The sequence below is a fragment of the Eschrichtius robustus genome, chromosome 10 (genome assembly GCF_028021215.1).
Source record: "Eschrichtius robustus isolate mEscRob2 chromosome 10, mEscRob2.pri, whole genome shotgun sequence".
Classification (NCBI taxonomy): domain Eukaryota; kingdom Metazoa; phylum Chordata; class Mammalia; order Artiodactyla; family Eschrichtiidae; genus Eschrichtius; species Eschrichtius robustus.
The window spans coordinates 114114778-114141871 of record NC_090833.1 but is presented as its reverse complement, the minus strand read 5'-3'; the positions used below and the strand labels follow the sequence as shown (position 1 = coordinate 114141871).

The 27094-nt window shown below is 39.0% G+C and overlaps 1 protein-coding gene across 1 annotated transcript in view; it reads left to right on the top strand.

Annotated features, from left to right (window-relative positions):
* The window catches only part of GALNTL6 (polypeptide N-acetylgalactosaminyltransferase like 6), a 1183510-nt gene that overhangs the window by 899317 nt on the left and 257099 nt on the right, over positions 1-27094 (top strand). The gene's annotated exons all lie outside the window — the stretch shown is intronic.

The window sequence follows — 27094 nt, the reverse complement described above, 5'->3', positions numbered from 1 at the left end:
TTGATATACTTTCTGACTTAAGCTTCTTATCTCCTGGATGACTGGCACTTTGAGTTGTGTTGCTGCTGGCCACAAGTTCCCAATGACCCCCTCCTGGTCATCTTTGTTCATTCCCATAGCTGGCCCAAGATTTTTCAGGCATAAATAGTTTCCTGGACCCATGGGTAGGCCCCAGAGAAGTCTTCTCCACACTGAACTTTCTTTTCTGTACCACATCTAGGAACAAAGATCTCAGAGAGACTTAGACTTACCAAACCAGAGCTTACATTTTTCCATGGCTACTTCTCTTTCAAATAAGTTTTTATTTGTACAGCCTTTTACATGTTTGCTATGGTTTTGGCATTTTGCAAGTGTATAAATATATATTTTTTAATCAGTTTCAATATAGAAAAGGCAATTTAAGAAAATTAAGTTTACTGTCTTTTAAGTCTTTCACGATTATTTCATAAATTTCCTGAATAGAATTAATGCTTTGTGTTCACCAAATTTTTCATATACTATGTATTTTTATATATTAAAAGGCATCTGATAAATATCTGCTGATAGAAGTGATTACAAAATCATGGTTTTAAGTAGATCCCAAATGCAAAATTTTGTGGATGCCTCCATATATTAATTTTTTTAATAATTAAATCCCTGAGTCTTAGCACAAATGATATCCTACCAGCATTAAACATTAATGACCCATTATGTGAAGATGTATCACTAAGCTACAAGAAATTCAATGCTATTTAATTTTCAGTAGCCAAAATAAACCTTATCCAAAACACTTTGTAATTTCAAACCATCATCTGAAACAGTCCAATAACACTAACATCAGATTTATACCAATAAAAGGCACCATGCTAGAAAGACCTTGCCACATTAAATATTCATGGCACTGTGTGGAAATCTCTGCTTACTACACCTGACTCAAATTTGATCCTCATTAAATTGGATCAAAGGCCATTTCCTAGAGAATGAACATCAGGTGTTCAATGTGCAAAGGCAATCCGTATGAGCTACAGGATATATTGGTCAAAAGGAATACCAGAAAGTTGTAGAGAATCGATAAAGATGCCAGATGAGTACCAACTGATGGGTTGTTAGGATTAATAAAAAAAAAAAAAAAGGAATTCTTCTTGTAGAGTTTATACAATTTAAAAGTCCCAACTGAATGAAAGACAACATACCAGACTACTCCTGCAATAATTACCACGACCCCTGCATAGCATACATGGACACAACGCACAGAATATATGAAGCCTTGGAGAGTAAAGGGTTTCCAAACCCTAACACCATAAAGCTATTTATTTACTAAATGATATCCTGCTGACTTGGAAAATTAATACATTTTCCAAAAAATTCTTAAAAGATCCCCAAGAATATACCTAAAAACAGAAAAGCCCTTGGAGATGCTAAAGGACAAATAAATCACAGTAAAATTTCCTCTAGAGGTTCAGTGCATCTGTCTCTGTGTGTATGTGTGAACATGTTACTTGACTTTTTGTTCCAAAGATTGATTTACCAATTCATAACAAGAAGTGAATGTCATCAGTTGCTCAGCTGTGACAGCCTTTAAATTTATACAACCATAGTTTCAAGATTACAAATGTAAGCAACATGGCTGGAGTGTTATAGTAAGAATGTTTATATCTACAAAAAACTAATGTTTTATATGCATCTATTCAAATGTTAGTTGGAAGGAAATATTATATAGCCTATTAGCAACTGAGGAACTGCAGTTCTATTTTGCAGACACTTAAAGAAAATCTACTTCTCCATCGTGGTGCTTCATGACTTAAAGAAAAGTGGTTATTTTATTTTTGCTAAATCAACATTTACTAGGTTATATATCGTTATACCATAATTGCAAAAATGAAAAAAAACATACGAAAGACAATCCTTAAATTTTAAAACACTCATCTGTAAATATGGAAAAACAGTCACTTATCAAAGGACTCCCATATGTGTTTCTGCAGTCGACATGTCAGGTATACCAAGAAATACCTGGTGATGCATCAGAATCATCAGGGCTTAGGAATCAGATGATCGTTCTGAGGAACATCATTCTTTACTGATGCTGCAGTTTCTAAGTTTTAGAAATAAGAGACTCTCCTTTAAAAGATGAATTTCTACACAATGAAGGCAATCGCATATGCAAAGTGTTTCAAAATTGGCAACTCAGTGAAAACAGCCTCCAATTTGTCTTAAGTTGAAATTGTAACATCATCATAAACAAATAGCCAGAATTCTGTCCTTTGAAAGGCATCCAAAGGAGTTACCCTTCTGGGCTAATTTTTGTGTCACTGCTTAATAATATATACATTTAAACTATGGTTGAGCCCAGTTTAGAAAAGAAACTACCACTCAAATTAGCCCCCTCTGCTTTCATAAAAAGGAGACATATTCAAAATGAATCAGGTCTGTCTGCATGCCTGAAACTCAGGCCTAAGCATGAATTTTCAAAATGCAGGCACAGTAGAAAAATATTTTAAGTCAGAAAAGCCCGCGTTTCAATCTATGCCTTGCTCTTTATTTAGGTAGGTGACCTAGAACCAATTACAATATTCCTTTGACTATTGAATACAATGTTCTCATTTGTAAGATAGAGAAAATGACACATTCAGAAGGTAGTTGAAACAATGTACATAATGCACCTAGCCCAATATCAGACACATTTTTTAAAAATAATCTGTCTTCTTTCCTCTGTCTGTATAGCTACTAGAACAAATTACTACAAGGATTTCACAACTTCTAAGTAGACAGTGGGAAACTCAGGAAGCAGGTGGGAGCAGTTTGCCAAATCCATAGATTCAAGATATATTTGATGTTGTTTAGAGTTATTATAAATAAACAGAATTTGTCAAGAGGTTTTTTTCCTCTGGAACACCAGAAGTGAAAACTTCTGTCAAATCAATATAAATAAAAATGACTGACCATTTTACTTTTTTTTATAAAACTGATTGGGGCTGAAGACAGTCATGTAGGATCTGAACAGCCTGATTCAGTGTGTCCTTCCTTACAGGTAAAGAACCGAAAAAGGATTTCACCTCTCACTGCTAGCCAATCCCATCTAGAATAATACCTCCACTTGTTCTACCTCTCAGATCTAAAGAAGTTATGTGTTTGTTTATTTTTATGCTTTTTCACTTTTAATTCGAATAAAATTAGAATTGTCAAGCGCCATATGCTCTACACATTGCCTGTCACCATAGAAATGGCAGAAGCAAGTAAATATTTCTCCTTCTGTGTCCCCATGTTCAGGCATTATGAAAATGCATCCAGTGATAAAGAGATGAGTGAAAAGGATGGTGCGATAGTTTGACAAATGGAAGCACAATTTTTTTTTAATGCCCTGCCTTCCCTCATCAATCTTGTTTTTAAAAGTCAATTTACTGTTTTTATTATTTTTTAATTTTTTAAAATTAATTAATTAATTTATTTTTGGCTGCACTGGGTCTTTGTTGCCGCACGCGGGCTTTCCCTAGTTGTGGAGAGCGGGGGCTACTCTTCATTGCGCTGCGCGGGCTTCTCATTGCGGTGTCTTCTCTTGTTGTGGAGCACGGGCTCTGGTGTGTGGGCTTCAGTAGTTGTGGCACACAGGCTCAGTAGTTGTGGCTTGTGGGCTCTAGAGCGCAGGCTCAGTAGTTGGGTCACACAGGCCTAGCTCTGCGGCATGTGGGATCTTCCTGGACCAGGGCTCAAACCTGTGTCCCTGCATTGGCAGGCGGATTCTTAACCACTGTGCCACCAGGGAAGTCCCTGGAAGGACACTTCTAAATTGCTTTGTGAATTTAAAATGCTATGGCATCAATGTCACTTATACTAGTCCATAATCACATCTGAAAAGACTCTAAATCACATCTGAAAAGACCCTAAGCCCAGAGAGTCATGGATTTTTTTTTCACCATATCTTTCTTTAGCATCTGCTCCACAATGATAACCCTAGGAAACCACGTACTTGGAAGATGGGGCAAGAGTAGAGAGAAGCGGGGAGAAAATGAAAGAGGAAAAGAATACCTACAAAGGTATTAGTAGCCTCTGAAGCAACTTCTCAGCATGAAAACCAAGAAGGAAGAAACAAACTCTCTCAAGTATTAAAATTAGACTTTCTGCAGAAATAACAGAAACTTCGATATAGAAAACAAGTTTTTCAAGTTTCAAAAGACATATGGAAACCATCAGGTGATTTCAATCCTCAGTTTTCCTCAGAATCTTAGAGAAAGACCATAACCAGGTGTCCATGGAGTTGGTAACAGCCAATGTCACACCTTCTGTGTGTATGTGACCTGGCAGGCCAGAATCATTAAGGCTTTACAATTCTGGGACACATTTAACAATGGGTTGTCCTGCATTCTTTGTCGGCCCAAATGAATGCTGTGAGTAGATAAACACACTAAATGACCGTCATTAGATTCATCCAAATCAATACTTTATTTGGTCTTGTAGGTGGAGGTGCACCAAACAGCACTCACTGTACTTCCTGTTACCCCTAATCAGGCACTGCATATGCAATGCCGCTCAAGAGGTGGGATAATGAAGTCGTATTAAACCTTATTCCGAGACTGTACTACCAGCATCATTAGGGCTTTGCTAAATAGGAGCAATATTTGTGCCACTAAGCAAATATTTGTGTTGCTTAGTAACACAAATATTGCAATGGCGGTGGCAGAGGGCTATTTTTCTTTCTCTGAAATCCTGACTCTCTAGTTCCTCTTCAGTCCTGCATCCATCAGAGACGTGATTAATGAGGTGGCTCCTTTCTGACAGTGCCATCAGTCTATCTTTTGTATACCCAGCAAGGTGCAAGCCAAATCTCATTTGTGTGTGAAACCGTTGTCTTAAATGGATTCGACTTTCTTGTGTCTTCATCAGCTTCCCCACCGAAACTGAAAGCAGCATCACAACACCACAGTCCAGGTTTCATTGTATAGAAATCCCCTTAAAATTAAGGGGAAATGCATTTCTGAAATGAAACTTGAATATGACCAGAAATAAATAGGCCTGATAGGTACATATGAGCAACAAATAGCAATGGCAAGGTAGTATTGATACTCGAGCCCGTACTGCTCGCTACACGAGAGGCCAATCCATCAAGAGATGAGGTGTCGGGGCAAGGAAGAGTGACTTTATTAGGAAAGCCAGCAGACCACGAAGATGGTGGACTACCGTCCCAAAGAACCATCTTGCCTGGGTTAGGAAGCTAGTTTATTTTATAGAACAAAGGGGGGGAGGGTAAGGAGGTAAAGTTTAAAAAGGTGGTAAGTTGTTGCAAATCTTCCCTGGTTCCAGTCAGACTCCAGAGGGGATGTGTTAATTTCTTCTTTCCTACAGCCTGGTCAGGATGTTTCCTGGAGCTAAACAAAGTATTTCAGCTTAATATTCAGGGCCAGGAGGCAGAGTTCCCGGAGATGGGCCATTATGTATAATTTAAGCTACAGGCAGCATCCCTTTAGTGATGAACTTGTAGCAGCAAAAGCAATAGAATACAAAGGTTAAAGTAAAAGAAACAGATCCAATATGGAGTCAGATTTGTTCTTCCCAACTGCAATACCTCTCCTCAGATAAGTATTTACAAAACATTTATAAAGTTGGAAAAAACTTTAGAATAATTTTTTTTCTAATTTTAAAAGCAGTCCCTCAAATACATCTCTTGATACCACTGAGACACCTCATTATAAAAGTCATCACTCCACCTTCATAAAAAAACTTGAGTGGGTCTCCATTTTCTCTCTCTCCCCCACCTCCACTCCACCCCTGTCTCATTCTCTCTGTCTGTGTCTCAGTCTCTCTCTCTCTCAGCAACATCTTGATGTAAAAATACGTGTGTGAATACACACAGGAAAATGCAAAAAAAAAAAAAAAAAAAGATATAAGATCAGAAAACAAAAATTCTTTTTATTGATGTATAGTTGATTTACAATATGGGTATGCAGCAAAATGATTGTTGTATATTTTTTCAGATTATTTTCCATTACGTTATTTCAAAATATTGAATATAGTTTCCTGTGCTATACAGTAAATCCTTGTTCCTTATCTACTCTGTGTAGTGTGTATCTGTTAAACCCAAACTCCTAATTTGTCCCTCCCCTGCCTCCCCTTTGGTAACCATAAGTTTGTTTTCTATGTCTGTGAGTCTGTTTCTGTTTTGTGCATAGATTCATTTGTATTATTTTTTAGATTCTCCGTATAAGTGAGATCCTATAATATTGGTCTTTCTCTGCCTGACTTACTTTACTATGTTATTCTCTTTAGCCAATCGTCCTTCTGTTGATGGACACTTGGGTTGTTTCAATGTCTTGGCTACTGTAAACAGTGCGGCTGTGAACGTTGGGGTGCATATATCTTTTCAAATTACAGTTTTCATCTTTTCCGGATATATGCCCAGGAGTGAGATTGGTGAATCAAATGGTAGCTCTATTTTTAGTTTTTTAAGGAACCTCTATACTGTTCTCCATAGTGGTTGTATCAATTTACATTCCTACCAACAGTGTAGGAGGGTTCCCTTTTCTCCACACCCTCTCCAGCATTTATTATTTGTAGACTTTTTGATGACAGCCATTCTGACTGGTGTGAGGTGATAAAAAAAAAATTTTTTTACCCTAACTACAGTTGAACTCTAAAATTGGCTCTGGCCTTCTAGTCATCCAAGGCAAAAATAAAACATCACTGTGCTCTGAATAAATTTCATGCCAATTTCAGTGAATACAGACTTTTCCCAGAAATAAAAGTAAGGAGAAATTTAGCAAATATGTTGGGACGTCAACACGTGCATTAATTTCCTATTGCTGCCATACAAAATTACCATAAACTCAGTGGCTTAAAACAGCACAAATTTATGATCTTGCAGCTCCATAGGTTAGAAGTCTGACATGGGTCTCACTGGGCTAAAATCAAGGTGTTGTCAGGGATCTGTGCCTTTCAGAGACTCCAGAGGAGTCCCTTTCTTGCCTTTCCAACTTCTAGGGGCTGCTAGACTCCTATCTCGTCCCCCGTCTTCAGAGCCAAGGGAGTTATATCTCTCTGGCCATCCTTCTGTAGTCACATGCCCCTCTCTCCACAGCCAGGAAGGATTTATCCTCTTTTAAAGATCCATGTGATTAGATCAGGCCCACCAGATAATCCAGCATAAATTCGCCTTCTCAATGTCCTTAATTTAATCATGTCACCTCACATGTTCACAGTTGCTGGGATGGGCATGTGGACATTAGTCTGTCAACCACAGTATGACATAACTTTAAAAAACACAGGACCTCAAATCCCAGACCCAGGTTAGAACACTGCCCTCCAACAATTACTAGCAATGTGGCCTCGAGGAAATTATTTAACCTCATGAGCCTCAGTTTCCTCATCTGAGGAAACTGTAATATTGAACCTAAGATGTTGTTGTGTGAAATGGTTACATTAAATACTTAGCACAGAGCTCAGTAAATCTACATCATGGGTATTACAGTTTTTGTTGACTCTTATCAGTTCTTGATAAAAGCTAACAGGATAAAACTGAGTTTCATTCTAGGACCTAAGCTTATGTCGTCTTAACACACTTGTTGATGGTTATTTAACTTGACATCAAAGGAGAACTTTTAGAGTGCCTTGAAGAATGGATGGCTAATGTTTTGCATAGACACCTTCTCTTAAAAACACCCATTGCCTCAACCACAATTTTGGCAAAGGCAGAATAGCAATCAATTAAGTATCAGCTCCCTGGTACATGTCCAATGTGTAGGCATTATGTTCTATTTATAATATAAAACTCCATTTGCTTCAGCTATCAAAGAGTGAAGTGGTAGGTTTAATATTCCTTTTTGTGAAAAATCAGCAGCCTGACACAAATTTTCTTCCAGAGAAAGAATCATATTTCTTGAACCACAAAACGACCTGTGAACAGGGTCTGACATTTTCTCAATAGAGCTCTAGATCTGGCCAAATGCGAGAAGAAGCAAGCATTTGAAACACTGAAGGGGTAGATTGGACAGTTAAGGTCCCACGTATCTCACCCCATGGAAGCTCTCTAGGACAGATGGTGCCCTCCTAATCTCCCTATCCAGCACGCTATTGGTCAAATCCACTTCCCCCCACTAAATCAATCACTTTCAATGCTAGTTAGACATGACTCTCAATTTGAGAGTCTTCTTGCTCTCAATGTCCCCGACCTATGTTATCACTCCTTTATTTCAAGCCACTATTCTGTTTTACGCAAGGTATCATTTGGAATCTATTTGAACCTAAGCAATAGAAAATCAAACCAATAGTGGTTTGAAGTAAATACAGCTCATTTTCCTCATGTAACATAAAACCTGGAGGTGAGAAAGTTGAGGACTAGTGAGCAGTCAAGGATTATCAAAGACCCTTCCCCTGCCAAGCCACTGAACTTCCTGCTCCCCTGTCCTTACTGGATGGCTTTTCTCTTCTTATCACAAGATGATAGTGGCACCTATAGGCATTCCAATCATATTTCAGGCAGGAAGAAAGGTAATGGTAAAAGGTCAGGGGAAAGATGCTGAAGACGCATGCTGGTCATCAGGGTACCTTTCAAGCAATGTTCCCAGGATCCTGATCTAGTGATTTGTGCACATACATCAGTGGTCAAGCAGTGTCCGTGGCAGTCTGGGAAGTGGGGTATGAGTATCAGGGAACATTGCTGCTCTGGAAAATCAGGATTCTGTCGTTAAAAACTAGGAGTGCCTGCCGTACCTGGTCTACTGCTGTACTGTAGATTTCGAATTCTCCAACCTGACACCAGTGATCTGTGCTGTCTGTTTAACCCTTTCCACTGCCATCAGATTGATCTCCCTAAAAAACAAAGCCATACTTAAAATGGGCTTTGGCTCTTCTTGGCCCAAATCATTATCAAGGCATATTAAGACCCATCGTAATTTCATTCTAATTTACTTCCACAGATTTATCCCCTATTTTTCCACCTCATTCTCACTACATTTCAGCCACAGTTAACTTATCACTGTTCTCCTAATATGCATCCCTGCTTTTATCTATATCTTTATATCTACAGGGATCTTCCCCTTCTGTTTTTCTGGACAACATCCCATTGTTATTTTAGGACCCATCCTGAATGACACCACTTTTCTGAAGCTTTTCCCAGTGATCCCCAGCAGAGTTTGTTGGGCTCTCATTTTGTGCTCATCTGTGGTAGCCTTTGCACAATTGTATTGTGCTTTCTCTGTTTCCAAGTGTCCCCCACCTCTGTCGTCTGAGCGTCCTCAAAGTAAGGCATCCTATACTTTTTCTGACACGTATAAACCCTCAATGCATTTATGTAATAATTGATTCATTATTAATGACTTAAGAAGAGGATATATAAGTAGTCATTCAAGGACTAAAGAATCAGACAGTTTTATATGTCAAAATATGGCAATGAATCAGAAGTTTGGGGAAAAGATAGAAAAGAATCAGAACCTTGGAGATGAAAAAAAGAAATAAGAAGCCAAGGATTCAGACAAGGAATCTAGGATTAACATATCAGAAGATGAAATCCAAGGATCTGGGCACCAAAGACAAGAAAAAGAACAGAGCTTGACTATTACCAGAGTGTAAGCCAGACATCAGCTGAGCTCTCCCACTACCAGCACACCTAGATATGCTTATGTTAAAAGATTAACTGAGATTCTGGTGTGGCCAAGGTGGCAGAGAAGGAAGACCCTGAGCTCACCTCCTCCCGTGGACACACCAAAATTGCAACTATTTACAGAGCAACTGTCTATGACAACAATCTGAAGACTGGCAGAAGACATTTTCCACAGCTAAGTATACAAAGAAGGACCCACAACAAGATGAGCAGAAGGGACAGAGACAGTGTAGTCAAGACCCGCACCCCTGGCAGGTGACCCACAAATGGGAAGGTTATCACAATCGCAGAGGTTCTCCCCAAGGAGCAAAGGGGCCTGAACCCCACATGAGGCTCCCCAGCCCCGGGGTCCGGCACCAAGAAGATAAGCCTCTGGAATGTCTGGCTTTGAAGGCCAGCGGGGCTTGGGTGTCAGAGAGCTAGAGGGCTGTAGCAACAGAAATTTCTGCTCTTACAGCACACACACAAAATCTCACACACTCCAAGTCCCAGTGCAGGGGCAGTAATTTGGAAAGAGCCTGTGTCAGACCCAGTCGCTGCTCTTTGAGAGGCTCCCTGAGAGGCAGGAGGTGACCGGGCCTCTCCTTGGGGACACAGATGCTGCCGGCAGCCACTCTGGAGGGCTCACCTGGAGCTTACCCAGCCACCAGGAGGCCAGAACAAAGCCCAGGAACCCCCGCAGCCAGTTATCCCAGCACCCGGACCCAGCCACCAGCGGGCCAGTAGTTATCGCACAGCAGGGCCCTGGCAGCCAGCTGAGCCAGGGGCCAACCCAACCTACACGTGCGCCCACGGTAGTCAGCTCTGCCACAGCGCATGGACCCACAGCCCACATAGGGGGATCCTCTAGAGCCTACAGCTCTGGTGACCAGAGGGAGTGAGCTGCTGAGCCCCACCGAAGGTGTCCTACATGAGGCCACCTCTCCGAGATCACAAAACATAACCGACCGACCTAATACTTAGAAATAAATACAGGGGATGAGGCAAAGTGAAGAGACAGAGGGGTATGTTCCGAAGGAAGGAACAAGACAAAACACCAGAAAAAGAACTAAATGAAATGGAGATAAGCAGCCCACTCAATAAAAGTTCAAGGTCATGATCGTAAAGACGCTCAACTGAACTCAAGAGAAGAATGGATGAACACTGTGAGAAGTTTAACAGAGAGTTAGAAACTTCAGAAAATAACCAAACAGAGCTGAGGAATATGATAGCTGAAATACAAAATACCCTAGAGGGAATCAACTGCAGATTAGAGGAACAAAGCAGTGAACTGGAAGACAGAGTAGTGGAAATAACCCAAGTTGAGCAGAAAAATAAATAAATAAATTTTATAAAAATGAAGACAGCTTAAGAGACCTCTGGGACAACATCAAGAATACTAACATTTGCATTATAGGATTCCCAGAAAGAGATGAGAGAGAGAAAGGAGGAAAATATTTATTCAAAAAAAATCTGAAAACCTCTCTAAGCTGGGAAAGGAAATGACATCCAGGTCAAAAGCACCAAAAAAAAAAAAAAATCCAAATAAGATGAATCCAAAGAGATCCATATCAAGGCACATTCTAATTAAAATGGCAAAAAATAAAGACAAATAGGGAATCTTAAAAGCAGCAAGAGAAAAGCAACTAATTACATACAAGGGAACTCCCATAAGACCACCAGCTGACTTTTCAGCAGAAACTTTGCAGGCCAGAGGGAATGGCAATGATATAATATTCAAATTAATGAAAGAAAAAGTCCTATAACCAAGAATACTCTACCCAGCAACACGATCATTCAGATTTGAAGAAGAGATACAGAGTTTTACAGACAAACAAAAGCTAAAAGAGTTCAGCACCAATAAACCAGCTGTACAAGAAATGTTAAAGGGACTTATCTAAGTGGAAAAGAAAAACCACAACTAGAAATATGAAAATTATGAAAGGAAAGACATCATTGGCAAATACACAGTAAAGCTAGTAGGAAGGTTAAAAGATGAAATTAGTAAAAGAATCTATATTCACAATAAGTAAAGGAATATACAAAACAAAAAGATGTAAAATATGGTGTCGATAACATTCAATGTGGAGGGGGTGTTAAATGCAGGTTGTTATAATGTGTTTGAACTTGAGATCATCAAATTAAAAGAATCATGTAAATATTTAGGTTGCTATATATAAACCTCACGGTAACCACAAACCAAAAATCTAAAATATATACACACACACACACAAATAAAGAAGTTCAAACATAGCACTAAAGATGGTCAACAAATCACAAAGGAAGAGAGCAAATGAAGAAGAAAGGAACAAAAAAGAACCACAAAAACAATTAACAAAATGGCAATAAGTACATATCTATCAATAATTACTTTAAATGTAAATAGACTAAATGCTCCAATCAAAAGACACAGTGTGGCTGAATGGATAAAAAAATAAGACCCGTATATATGCTGCCTACAAGAGACTCACTTCAGATCTAAATACACACAGAGACTGAAAGTGAGGGGATGGAAAAAGTTATTCCATGAAAATGGAAACAAAAAAAGCTGAGGTAGCAAACAAAGTAGACTTTAAAACAAAGACTGTAATGAGACAAAGGACATTACGTAGTGACAAAGGGATTAATCCCACAGAAGATATAACAATCGTAAGTATATATGCACCCAACATAGGATCACCTAAATACATATAGCAAATATTTTAAAACGTGAAGAGAGAAAGTGACCATAACACAATACTATAGGGGACTTTTAACACCCCACTTACATCAATGGACAGATAATCCAGATAGAAAATCAATGCTTGTCCACAAGACAAGTCTCAATAAATTCAAGAAAATTGAAATCACATCAAGCATCTTTTCTGACCACAATGCTATGAGACTAGAAATTAATTCAAGGGAAAAACTGCAAAACGCACAAAACTTGCGGAGGCTAAATAGTATGCCACTAAACAACCAATGGATCACTGAAGAAATCAGAGGAAATCAAAAACACCTGGAGACAAATTAATATGGAAACACAAAGATCCAAACTCTATGGGACACAGCAAAAGCAGTTCTAGGAGAGAAGTTTATAGCAATCCAAGACTACCTCAGGAAGTAAGAAAAATCTCAAATAAACAACCTAACCTTACACCTAAATGAATAAGAAAAAAGAAGAACAAAAAAACTCAAAGTTAGTAGAAGTAAATGAAATAGAGCAGAAGTAAATGAAATAGAGAATTTAAAAAAACAGAAAAGACCAATGAAACTAAGAGCTGGTTCTCTGAAAGATCAACAAAATTGTTAAGCTTGTAGTTCAGACTCATCAAGAAAAAATGAGAGGCCACAAATAAATAAAATCATAAAATTGCCATTTGCAACCACATGGATGGACCTAGGTGGTATTATGCTGAGTGAAATACGTCAGACAGAGAAGAACAAATACCACATCTCCCTAGATGTGGAATCAAAACACAAAACAAACAAAGCAAAATGTATTACATATAGAATGGATAAACAACAAGGTCCTGTTGTATAGCACAGGAAACTATATTCAATATCCTGGGATAAACCATAATGGAGGGCTTCCCTGGTGGCGCAGTGGTTAAGAATCCACCTGCCGGGCTTCCCTGGTGGCGCAGTGGTTGACAGTCTGCCTGCCAATGCAGGGGACACGGGTTTGAGCCCTGGTCTGGGAGGATCCCACATGCCGCAGAGCAGCTGGGCCCGTAAGCCACAATTACTGAGCCTGCGCGTCTGGAGCCCATGCTCCGCAACAAGAAAGGCCACGATAGTGACAGGTCCGAGCACCGCGATGAAGAGTGGCCCCCACTCGCTGCAATTGGAGAAAGCCCTCGCACAGAAACGAAGACCCAACACAGCCAAAAATAAATAAATAAAATTAAAAAAAAAAAAAAAAAGAATCCACCTGCCAATGCAGGGGACATGGGTTTGAGCCCTGGTCCGGGAAGATCCCACATGCCACGGAGCAACTAAGCCCGTGCGCCACAACTACTGAGCCTGAGCTCTAGAGCCTGCGAGCCACAACTACTGAGGCCCGTGTGCCACAACTACTGAAGCCCACGCTCCTAGAGCCTGTGCTCCACAACAAGAGAAGCCACTGCAATGAGAAGCCCGCGCACCGCAACAAAGAGTAGCCCCCCCGCTCGCTGCAACTAGAGAAAGCCTGCGCGCAGCAACGAAGACCCAACGCAGCCAAATATAAATTAATTTTTTAAAAAACATAATGGAAAAGAATATAAAAAACAATGTATATATGTGTATAACTGAATCACTTTGCTGTACAGCAGAAATTAACACATCATAAACCAACTATACTTCAATTAAAAAAAAATGAAAACAGACTCATAGGTACAGGGAACAAACAGGTGGTTGCCAGAAGGGAAGGAATGGGGAGGTGAGCAAAATGGTGAAGAGGATTGAGAGGTCCAACCTCCAGTTATATAATAAATAAGCACGGGGATATAATATACAGCATAAGGAATATGGTCAGTAATGTAGTAACTTTGTATGGGGACAGATGGTTACTAGACCTATGGTGGTGATCCTTTCATAACGTATGCAAACGTCAAATCACTTTCACTGATGAATAAGAAGCATCAGTTTCCTCATAAGTGAAAAAAAGATTTCTTCATTCATCCTACTAATACTTATTGTGTTTCTACTATGTGCCACACAATATGCTAAGCATGCAGATACAGCAATGAACAAGAGAGATCAAAAGCTTACTCTAACAGAGCTCATACATGTGTAGGGATAATAATCGTACCCACATCATAGGAGTATTGTGAGGATTAAATGACAAAATTCATGAAATACCCCTAGAACACTACCTGGCACATGTAGAACTTCAATTATGATGATGATGATGGTGATTATATCAGAATATTATATCCTGATAAAAGCACATGATCACATGATCAAAGTAGGGTAATGAAGTGAATAGGAAAGTTCTTGACACCCAGGGATAAAAATAATGGAAGCTTATCTTGATTCATCTAATTTAATACATATTTATTGAAAGCCTATTATATGCCAAGTACTGTTCTAGGAGCTTGAGTTACAGAAGCTATCAAGAAGGAAAAAATGTAAAGGTAACGTAAAATGTTGGTTATCTGGTGTAGAAAGTCCCTATTCTATCTGTAATAGCCCCTGCTTCTGTGAGCTTAATTGACATGTCAAGCAAAGATCAAATGGCTGTCATCTGCATCAAAGATAACTTTTTAGGATCTCTGTGAACACCCATGTGGTGCAATCGTTGTCTCAGAGAGAGAAACTTTTGGTAAACAAGGATTAGTTATTTTGTCCAAGGAGAAAGAAATTCCATTGACACACAGATTAAAAACCTGATACCCCATGGAAAATTACAAAACAAAAAAAAAATGAGGTTAAAAGTAAGTCAATCAAAGAATACGAGCGTTTCCTAATAGTAAAGTTTTTTTTTATCTCTTGGGCACCATTCTCTGTCACTGCAACTTATGACTTTTGACCCAAACTCCCCCTGTTCCGTAGTAAAACCTGGCCAAGCTGCTGTTTTAAGCAACAACTTGTAGTAATCCACAGATCTCTTCCATCTCAATTTGCCTGCAGAAGTCCCACAGTTGAAACCGCAGCTACCGTCCACCATCCTAGTCCCATCTTTTCAAGAGCTGCCCAATCTAAAGGAAGGGATATTATTCACGAACTAGAGAATAAATCTAGGAAATAATCATAGAAAATGTTCCACCTCACTAATAAACAAATGAATTCAAATTAAAACCATGAGGCATGATTTTTACCTAATACATTAGCACAAACAAATCATGTTTTTTGTAAAGATAATTCCCAGTACCATCAAGGAAGCAGTTAAACGGGTAATCTCATCTTGCTGATGTCAGTGTCAATTGGCCCTTAGGGTAGAAATCTGACAACTGTATCACATGCTATTAACTTTTCCATACTTTTTGATCCACTAATTCACTTTGTTGCAATCTACCCTAATTTTGAACAAAAACGTATGCACGAGGATGTTAGTCAAGCCATTATGTATATTAATAAGATTAGAAATGATTTAAATGTCAAACAATGAGAGAACTGCTAATAACTTATGGCATATTATTCAACCACTAAAACATGAAAAAATTTTAATATAGTTTTTATAATCTACTTCACTTATACTACACTTCATTCCAAAAAGTATCTGTGGTAGGGATATGATGTTAAATGGTTTTTTAAGTGCCTGATACATTATTATATATGAAACATATTTTTTAACATGTACTGGAAGGAAATGTAGCAAATATTAAATAAATCAGTGAGATTGTGGATGACTTTTTCTTTGCTATTTTCCATTTTTTTGGAAAATTCTTATGTAAATTTGTAAAGAAAATATGCATTTATAAAAGTAATTCCAATAAAAATTACTTTAAAATTAATTATTAAACTTGATACAGTACACTCTGCACTCAGATTTGCAAGGCATAACAGAGCTCGGAAGTATTAGAACTCGCTGTGAAACCTCAGGACCTACATGCCATCATCAGGACAGGAAGTCCAGACTCATTCATTTTCAAGATCCCACCACAGCATTTTTCTAGATTCCGCATATATGTGTTAATATACAATATTTTTTTCTCTTTCTGACTTACTTCACTCTGTATGGCAGTCTCTAGGTCCATCCATGTCTCTACAGATGACCCAATTTCATTCCTTTTTATGGCTGAGTAGTATTCCATTGTATATATGTACCACATCTTTATCCATTCCTTTGTTGATGGACATTTAAGTTGCTTCCATGTCGTGGCTATTGTAAATAGTGCTGCAAGGAACACTGGGGTGCATGTGTCTTTTTGGATTATGGTTTTCTCTGGGTATATGCCCAGGAGTGGTATTGCTGGGTCATATGGTAGTCCTATTTTTACTTTTTAAAGGAACCTCCATACTGTTCTCCATAGTGGCTGTATCAATTAACATTCCCACCAACAGTGCAAGAGGGTTCCCTTTTCCCCACACCCTCTCCAGCATTTATTGTTTGTAGATTTTTTGATGATGGCCATTCTGACCGGTGTGAGGTGATACCTCATTGTAGTTTTGATTTGCATTTCTCTAATAATTAGTGATGTTGAGCATCTTTTCCTGTGTTTGTTGGCCATCTGTATGATCTTATTTGCAAAGCAGAAATAGAGACACAGACACAGAGAACAAACGTATGGATACCAAGGTGGGAGGGGGGTGTGGGATGAATTGGGAGATTGGGATTGACATATATAGACTATTGATTCTATGTATAAAATAGGTAACTAATGAGAACCTACTGTATAGCACAGAGAACTCTACTCAGTGCTCTGTGGTGACCTAAATGGGGAGGAAATCCAAAAAAGAGGGGATATACGTATACGAATAGCTGATTCACTTTGCCATACAGTAGAAACTAACACAACATTTTAAAGCAACTATATTCTAATAAAAATTAATAAAAACAAATTAAAACCCCATCATAGGACAGGAAGTGAGGAGGCAAAGCCGATACAGAGTAATAATTGTCACTGCCTGTTTGTTTGGTTGGTTAGGTTTGTTTCATTTTTTTAGCCCATCAAAGAAAAGTCTTGGAAAATTAGAGGATTTGTTAAGAACTTATTCTAGTCACTAAGTCAGAACAATTCTAGGTAAATTTTCTAAAATGAGTGCATTTACACCAAGCTTGAAATTAAATACAACAAATCTCAAAAACTTTGATAGCACTCAGAATCCAAGAACAATTTATTTTAGATCTGCCATCTAAGCAAGGCTCTTTTCAGAACAAAACTTTTTCAGTTCACAGGGTTTTATGATACGTTCAGAAGTCTCTTTAGGTCCCGCTGAGAAACAACAAAGCAGCCATACATTATAGACTTTAGCTGTATCCATCCATCAATCAATCAATCAACCAATACTTGTTATAATAAGCCTTTCAATGGGGAAAAGGTTGGAGATAAGAGAGGGGAAAGTTATATAAGAGGGAAAAGACTATGAAAAAAAACAGAGCAGTTCAAGAAATGATTAAAAATAAAATTTTTAAAAAACCTTGCAAGGATGGCTACACATTTTAATTTTTAGAGGCTAAACAAATGATAAAATGTCCCAGTGGTTCCCCATCTTACTCATGACCAAAACCAAAGTCTTTATGGAACCTTCAAAGTCCTACTTGATCTAGACCCCATTTACTTTCTGGCCACATCTTATAGATGTCTTCTCCTCCTCAGATTCACCTGTATGGTTCTTTTTTACTGACACCCTCCTCGCCCATGTGTCTTTTTTGTTCACCGCCGTATTGCTCGGGGACAAGTCAGAAAACCAGGAACCACACTAGGTATTTCAGCAGAAGGAATTTCATATAAGAAATTAGTTAGCTCAAGGAGTGGAGGACTTCAGAAGCAAAAAGAGAACATCAAAGTAACCTAGATAATGGCTGGAAGAAGCTGGTGTTTTCTTCCCTCCCCCTTGGGCTGAGTAAAAATGAGAGTTGTTTCAGGTTATGTGAACCTAAACGAAGCTTGAAGGGGTGGCCCTGTGGAGCCTGTACCCGGACCTCAGGGGAGCAGATGACTCCTGGCTGCTTCTGGTACCTCTGAGGTCATTATGAGGCTGCTTCTGGCAGTACTGGTAAAACTGGAACCAAGCACTGCTGGGTCAAAGTGTCAGTGCTGGGCAATCCTGAGAGAACTGTCAAGAAAGAGGAAGAAAGAATTCCCTCTTCCCCTCTGCCTCCCAACCTTGCTCTCATATCCTTTATTGGCAACACCTTCCTGAAAGCCAGCTGGAGATAAAAAATATACCTGTGTGATGTAATTTATGGAGTTGCAGTTCAGCACGACATAGAAGAATATATCTGGACCTGAGAGAGAACAGCTTAGCCACTGTACTCCATAATTTTGGCTTCTCAACACCCATAAACACCCTGCTACATATATTTGAACTTATACATAAGAACAAGTGAAAACACTCCCACTCTCTCTCCAGTAAGAGGAGACCGAAGCCCTAACAATAATTATTTGTATAAATCAGACACATCTCATCTAAATATTCTGTAACCTAAAGAGTAAATTGAAACTTAACTAACAATAATTCTATATAAACAATATGGGGAAATAAAGAATAGAAAATCAATTTGTTAAGATATATAAACCTATACACACACGCACATACATACAACAAAGAAAGAAGAAAATTTGACTAATAGATTTCTCAATTCTCTAGTTTGTCACAAAGCTTTTGATATATGTAAGTTCTTTCTTATACCACCCATTACATGTTCTCTTTGCCTTAATGTTTAACTGGTTAAGGTCCTTTTAGTGTTTTAGCTAATGGGATGATTCAAAATTTTATTCCTGAAGGATAAGAATCTTGAATGGACCTCATCTTTTTGTTTTTTTAACGTCTTTATGGGAGTATAATTGCTTTACAATGTTGTGTTGGTTTCTGCTGTATAACAAAGTGAATCAGCTATGTGTATACATATATCCCCATATCCCCTCCCTCTTGCATCTCCCTCCCTCCCTCCCTAACCCACCCCTCTAGCCTTATCTTTTTTTTAGTAGTTCTAGTTCTCATTAAATTTTACCATTGAACATGAAGTACTATGACCACATAGAATGGCCTGTATTCCCTATCCCCAGTATGTGGCAGCAATACGATTTTCCCTGGGGATCCGGAGCAATCACTCCAGCCAGTAGAATAACCCCCTCCTTTGTCTGCTAGATCTTTGGCAAGAGAAGACCAAGGTGGCCATGTGTAACCTCAATTTCTTACTGAATAGAATCATCATCATGTCTTCCAGTAAAAACATTCCTCCCTTGGAAACCAAGACCTTCAAACTGAACCAGCCCAAAGTTGTAGGGCTGGAGAAGTAAAAAATTGGCAACCAGGTAATAAGAGAGCAGCCACTCCCAGTAAATCACCTTGAATTTCAGGACCCATGTATTCTGGCTGTGTGAGAGGTGTCCAATATATATTTTGGTAACTTGCTACATAGACCATACCCTCTAATGTAGAACCGCAACCCTTCTGGGTGTTGTCACCCAACTGGCTCCATAACTGAGTCTTTTATAAGACATTGTTCTCTTCCTTATGGACCTTGGAATACAAATCATCCCAGTTAATTCCATTGCCATGTGCCTATCTAGGATGGCAAACTATCCCAGTTTGCCCAGGGTTGTCTTGGTTTTAACAACAAAAAGTCTCACATTACCAGAAACCATTTAGTCTGGGGCAAACCAGGATGGCTGGTCACCTTACTATTACTATACTTCTTTTGCTATAAAAGAAATTTTTCTTCCAATATTTGCAGAATTCCATGATAATTATTAGGACATTCTCTAAGTACAAGGATGATGGGGCTGCCAGAAGCATTGTAGGAAGGAAAGAAAATTCCAGTTTCATGTATATTCCAGTGAAGAAAAGTCATTTTCTTCCCTGTAACAGAAATGTCCAATGTAATCAGCCTTCCATCCCCTTATTTACTGAATTACTGAAGGCTTCCTTTGGTTAGATTTTGAAATGGGATATAAAGAGTTTCAAATTCATGCCCATTCTAAGAAGTCCATCCACGTATCTTTACCCTGGACCTTGTTACCAATATTCTATTCCAACTCTTCCAAGGTTATCCAGGCAAACCACGAGCTACCATCTGTAAATCAGTGTATGGCCACACCTTTGGCCATCTTTCAGTCCAGATAAAGTGAAAACAAAATATACTACTCAAGCTCTGCTAACTGATTGGATTTTCCTTTACCACCATTTTTCTAGGAAACTATTTTTTTGAGGCTTTAATGCTGTATTAGTCCACTTCTAGTTGGTTTTAGTATATAATGCAGAACTATCTGCAGACATGTGTCTATGTCAGATCCAGTAAGAGCTCTGGGTACCCCCTGTTGCAACTGACTTGTTACTTATAGAGCTGTTTTTGCTTGATGACTGCTTATTGCATATATGTATATGCATGCCAAACTTATGGCTTTTGTGGGTCAAATAATTCCCAGTTTATCATGATCAGCTCAGGTCACATGGTCATTTGATGTCCCACTGTCCAGCCTTCAGTCTTTAACAAGGCTCAGTAGCAAGTCGGGAGTTATTGCTCAAAAGTTAAATGGTTATATTCAGGGGAGGGTATGGCCTCCTCCATGGAATGCACTGGAATTCTTTTGCTGAGGCCTGCCAGACTCTCCAAACAGCATCGACTCTGCTGGGTCATAAGGCCCAGAGAAAAAGAGAAAGAACAGCTTACCCTGCAGCCCAGACGTACTGCACAACCTTTATCTCCCTCCGTGGTTCCACTCAAAACTGGCAACTGTACAGGTTACTCATAACATGGGTCAGAACATCATATTCCAATATAGTACATGTTGCTTACACACAACTATATATAAAATAGATAAGTAATAAGGACCTACTGTACAGCACAGGAAACTCTACTCAGTACTCTGTAATGACCTATATGGGAAAAGAATCGAAAGAAGTGTGGGTATATGTATATGTATAACTGCTTTCCTTTGCTGTACACCTGAAGCTAACACAGCATTGTAAATCAACTATACTCCATGAAAAATTAATTTTAAAAAAATCCAAAAAGGCCCACCACGCATTATGCTTTGTTTTTAGTGACAGACATGTAAGATGCTTTAACTTGTCTTTCACTATAGAGAGATAGTCTGACATACTGCAGATCACCAGAGTCCCCCTGGAAACTCTACTAAGAAGATGCCCTTGGATTATGTGGCCTTTGTCTCCCACCCTCTGGCCTACGTGTGTTTCACTACGATATAAAGTAATTTCTGGGTTCTGGCTCAACAGAAAAAAATTATATGATGTTATCAATTTAGTGGGCCAGTGTGATATTCAGCATAACGTTAAGATGATCGAGATGGGTCTAAAATAAATTACAGCAGAGAGTTAAATGGTGAGGATGAGCTCTCGTCTTCATCAGGGGAAAGCAAACTGCTTTTGGAGGTCCTTGCAAATTTACAGGGAAAAATCTTTGCCAGACAAATCACGATATATCAGGGGCCAGAGATTGTGTTGATATGATTAAGTTTATAATAATCCACGGTATTTTCCAACATCCAACTACCTTTGCACAGGCAAAACGGGCCGGTTAAATGGGAATGCGATAGGACTCACCACCCTTCACCTCTCATATCTTGAATGTGGTCTCACCTCTGCTGTAACCGAAGGGAAACGGTACTGCTCTTGGACTATTGCCCTGGTATGGAGGAGAGCTCGGAGGTTTCCACTTAGCCATTCCTATGATTATGACCTTCCTCTCACAGGTCTGAGGGTCAATATGGAGATCTTGCCAGTTGCCTATTTCAATTACACAAGCCTGAAAGCGTGTGTCTGCAGACCTTCTGAACTGTTAAACAGACATAGATTTAATTCCATTTATCCTCTGACCTCTATAAGGACCCACGTGGATTGATGGCCACAGTGCCATTTTGGGTCCCACTTCCAAGTCAGTGACTGGGTATCCATAAAAGCCCTGGTAAATTCCTTCTCCTGAGCGTGTTGTCATCATAATAAATGGCCACAAGTCCATTTTAGGAAAGCCTTGAAGGACGTCTTGCAGCGTGTACTTATGGCAACATTGCATAGGTCTGTCTCAAGGGGAACTGGAGTCCCATCCAATCAAGGAGATATAGGTCAGTGTGCTGAGTTAGGCCTAGAAAACAGGTAAAAGACTGAAAATCTCCATTGTGTTGATTTATGTCAGGATTTGGGCTACTAGATCCAGAGGATTTTCTGCAATATGAATAATGTAATAATATTCAGATTATTGGTAATGGGTTTGCTCATGTATTTCATCCTGAAGGATAATTAGTTACTTCTCAAAATGCCTGGGTATGAAAACAGTCTGATTTCCACTTCACCCCTTGTGACCACGATGGCCATTGCCTCACCTGATCTCTGGTGGTTAAGGACTGACACAACCTCAGCCATTCCAGGATCCAACCATCCATATTGATATCAAGAAGCCAATCTCAAAGCACATTACCATTTCAAAGCACAAAAGGATTTTTTTTTAATGTGTGTGTGTGTGTGTGTGTGTCTGCATACTTGAGATCATAACCAACACACACTTTTGTATCTCTCTGTTTCAGGCAACATGTATTAAGAGGACTTGTCCCATGCCATTCCATATCGTGACAGCATGTTATTTAATTTTAGTGTAATGATCAATCATCTTTCCACACCAAAGACTGAAAGAGTACTTGGAGGTAATTATTGAAGTAACCAGGTTTGAAAGGATATGGGAAGAAATTAGATTTAGAACCTTGAAAGAATTAGCCTTGAATGAGAGGAAGAACATCTTTTTTCTCTGAAACAACAAGGAAGCTGGGTCGAAGGAATGGCAAGAAAAACTAGAATGTAAAGACAGTAAAATTTCTCTATTAATTAAAAAAAAAAAAAAAGGATGTGGTCAGAGGATTTGGACAGGTGTCAAAGAGCAGGTTTACCCATGTCCTCACTGCTGTGGGGAACGAGGAAACACACAGAAATAGACCTATTCGCTGCACCAGAGCATAGCGGCGGTTATAACTGAGTGGGGTTGGAGAGATTAAAGGTGACTGTTATTTTTCCAAAATTTCCAAATACACATTAATTTATTATTTTTATAATCAGAAAAATATACCATAAAAATGTAGGGACAAAAAGAATCATCTTACCAGTAATGTGTGGGTGGACCCCCCTGGTAAGTGAAGAGTTACAGAAGCTGGTTAGGGTCAACTGTCTTAGCCTGAGCAAGAAATTCCTGGGTGAGGCATACTCGCCCTAAGCCAAGGTAGTGGTAGTCACGATGGAGAGAGGGGGATGAATATTTGGGAGGTAGATGCAAAAGGAAGATGATTGGTTGGCATAGTGAGAGAGGATTGGAGCAGAGACAAGAGAAGAAGAGGTTTCTGACCTGAGCACCTGGTTGGATAACCAGACCTGTCACCAACACCAAGAGATAAGATTTTAAAAAAGTCAGTTTCAGGCATGGGAGACTCAAGTATCTGGGAGATTTCAATGTGGAAATCATCAATACTCGATTTGAGAAATGCAGAGTGTGGAGAGTTGAAGGTTCATGGGCTTTGGACTAAGACATTCCTGGGTTTAAATCCTACTGCTGCCACTTACTAACCGTGGGCCAAATATTTCTCTCAGCTTCCATTTCTCGTCAATAAAATGAGGATAAATAATAAATAATAAGAATATTTGCCTGAGCCGTTGCTTGTGTGGTAAGGGAAATAACACATGTAAGCCGTAAGCAAGTGCTTAGTAAACCTGTAATAAATATATTGATGTTATTCATCATTATTATTATTGCGTGCTATGTGATGATGGGCAGATGGGTCAATTTCTCAAAGCCTCAGGTTTTTAATAAACTGGAGATATTAAAATGTACCACGCAATTGAATTGAGCCCTAAATGAGCTATTGTCTAATCCAAAATCCTGCTCCACAGTGGTCATCGTGCCAAGGATGCCAATTTGTTTGCGTCCTTTATCGTTATTATTGTTGTGATCTATTCAAATTCATTAGTCACCAAAGTATAAAAATGAAACATTACAATATTCTTGTTCACCAAGTTCACTGAACTTTTTAATATTTTAATTGGATATATTCCCTTTTTACCTTGCGTAAGAAGTAAATGGCCTTTATCTCAGCTTTTAGAAGGGTGTTTGCTTTTTATTAATTTATTTTAAAATTCTCTAATTAGTTTGTTTGTAAGACTAGTTAATTTTTGTAATTCTTGCCTACTAAATCTTTTAAATTTTTATGCTGTTTTTTCATGCACACAGATGGATTTTTAAAATTTTTAATCCTGTCTACCACTGTTTTCCTTTGTGATCGTCCTATTTTTATGCTTAGAGCATCCTTGCCCACATCAACATACACTATTCTATTAACTTTTTATAGTAATTTTAATTTTATAGTAATTGTAATTTGTTAGCTAGAGTATTTAAACCATGGAAAATTTAGTTAGTTACATTATGTGATGTGAAATTTTATTTCCTTCAGATTTTTCCAACTAACCAATTTTCTCAATACCATTTGTTTTTTGTTTTTACAATGTCCATCCCTTTTCCCATTTATTTGTGATGCTTCTTTTATTAAATACTAACTTTTTATACTATGATATGTTTCTAAGCATTCAACTTGGTTTTGACAATTATAAAATGCCACACTGTATTTTAAATTACTACATTTTAAGTGGCTGGGAAGTCAAATCCCATGTCCCTAATCTCCCCTAAAATCCTTCTTTTTAAAATTTTATTTAGACAGTCTTTGGTGTATTTATTTTGAAATTAATTTTTCAACTCTTTTACTGAGTTCTAATACCCAATTCCCAATTAAATATAGGATGGCTTTATAACTTTTAATGTGGGAAGAATTAGCATCTTAATATTATTCAATCTTTCCTTTCATGAACATGATAGATTTTTTTCACGTCTTCTATAATTCTCACAATATTTCAGAGGTTTACTTTATGTAGATCCCAAACCTTTTACTTAGGGTTATTCCTTGGTATATGTTTGTCATTTTGTGAATAAGATCTTCTCTTTACCAACTGTAACCGTAAATGATTATTGCTAGCCTTAAAAAGAAAATCTTTTGATTTTCTTCTTGATCAGTGTACGGAAGTTATGTCTATACTAAAAAAGAGTCTAGGTGGTGTTCCCTGATTCATGTGCATCTTGATAATTTCGACATCTTTAAAAAGTCATAACAAGACTTGGAATTTTAAATCTGCCACAGGTCTTCAGAGTTTTGGTTACAGAATGCTGTGAAATAATACTTGCACGTATTCATCTCAGTTTGCTCCTCAAGAACATAGCCCTTCAACCAGATTTTGCTGCAAAAGATACATACTTTTCAAGGAAAAAATGTGGATCAACACCCAAGATATTATTTGTTAAGGTTCCCAAATGAAGTCTTCAGTCTAATCAAAAATCCCCTCTTTCATTTCTAATCCATCCAACCTCCCCTTTGCTCAATACATCAAAAGGCGGGCATCCTGCCTGCCACCTCAGGTAACGCCACATAACTGTCCAGAAGTGGCTGGCAGGTCCTGTCAGGAGATGCCGTAACCCTCCCAGGAGCCAACTCCTGCACTGACATTTCCAGCCCCTGGAATCTGCAGGAAATGCTCCCACATCACAATGCTTTTACTTCGCCATTTGCTTCACCCTTGCAAATCTGTAACTCCTCATTTTACATTCCTTTACATTCTCCCATTTATAATCTAATTGTGTTAAACATTTTCTCGATATACATTAAGAACCACAGTAGACGGTATCATAATTTTTCCTTTTAACTTTCAAACTTTGTTTTTGTTTTTTTTTGGCCACGCCACACTGGCATGTGGGATCTTAGTTCCCTGACCAGGGATCGAACCTGCACCCCGTGCAGTGGAAATGTGGAGTCTTAACCACTGGACTGCCAGGGAAGTCCCCTCAAACATAATTTTGAAAACTCGAAAAGGGTAGTCCATTGTCCTTACCCATGTCTCTGCTCTTTGCTTTGTCTGTTTTCTTTCGTAATGCTCCAGGATTCCATCTGTTAGCATTTCCTTTCTGTTTAGAGAAGAGAACTCCCTTTAGACATTCTTTTAGGGTAGGTCAGCTGGCAACAAATTCTTAGTTGACTCTAGAGCTGAAATGTTATCTAAATAATCCAGTATCTAGGAATATACCTCCATAAAGAAAGAGTCCCCTTCAAATACAAACCTCTTGTGTGGGCTGTGATAAAGGAAACGGTTAAGTGGTGCTATCTGAAATGGTGGCTTCTGATGCCAGAACTTACACTTCCTAGTTCTTTAGAAGCATCCTGAATAAGGAAGCCTCTCAATGAGGAATACTTGGTCTGCTGACCATAGGCTGTAATGCCCACTGTCACATACTGGGCTTTGGTAACCTGATTTTATACCAGGGTTTTACTTTTTATCCATGTACAAGCGATAAAAATGTAATTAGCACAGTACTTCACGGAGAATAAAACAGGAGAGTAAGAAAACATTACTAACCCACTTTTCAAAGGCTGTTGAGACTTCGGTCTTTCAAGTAGTGATGAAATCATAAACAAAATGAATTGTGATTTTTTTTTTTTCTTTTTTGGCCGCGTTGGGTCTTCGTTGCTGCGTGCGGGCTTTCTCTAGTTGTGGTGAGCGGGGGCTGCTCTTCGTTGTGGTGCACGGGCTTCACATGGTGGTGGCTTCTCTTGTTGCGGAGCACGGGCTCTAGGTGCACGGGCTTCAGTAGTTGCAGCACGCGGGCTCAGTAGTTGTGGCTCGCGAGCTCTGGAGCAGGGGTCCCCAACCCCCGTACTGGTCCGTGGCCTCTTAGGAACCGCGCTGCACAGCAGGAGGTGAGCAGAGGGTGGGCGAGCGAAGCTTCATCTGCCGCTCCCCATCGCTTGAACCATCCCCCCCAACCCCGCCCCGGTCCATGGGGAAATCGTCTTCCATGAAACCGGTCCCAGGTGCCCAAAAGGGTGGGGACCGCTGCTCTAGAGCGCAGGCTCAGTAGTTGTGGCATGCGGGCTTCAGTAG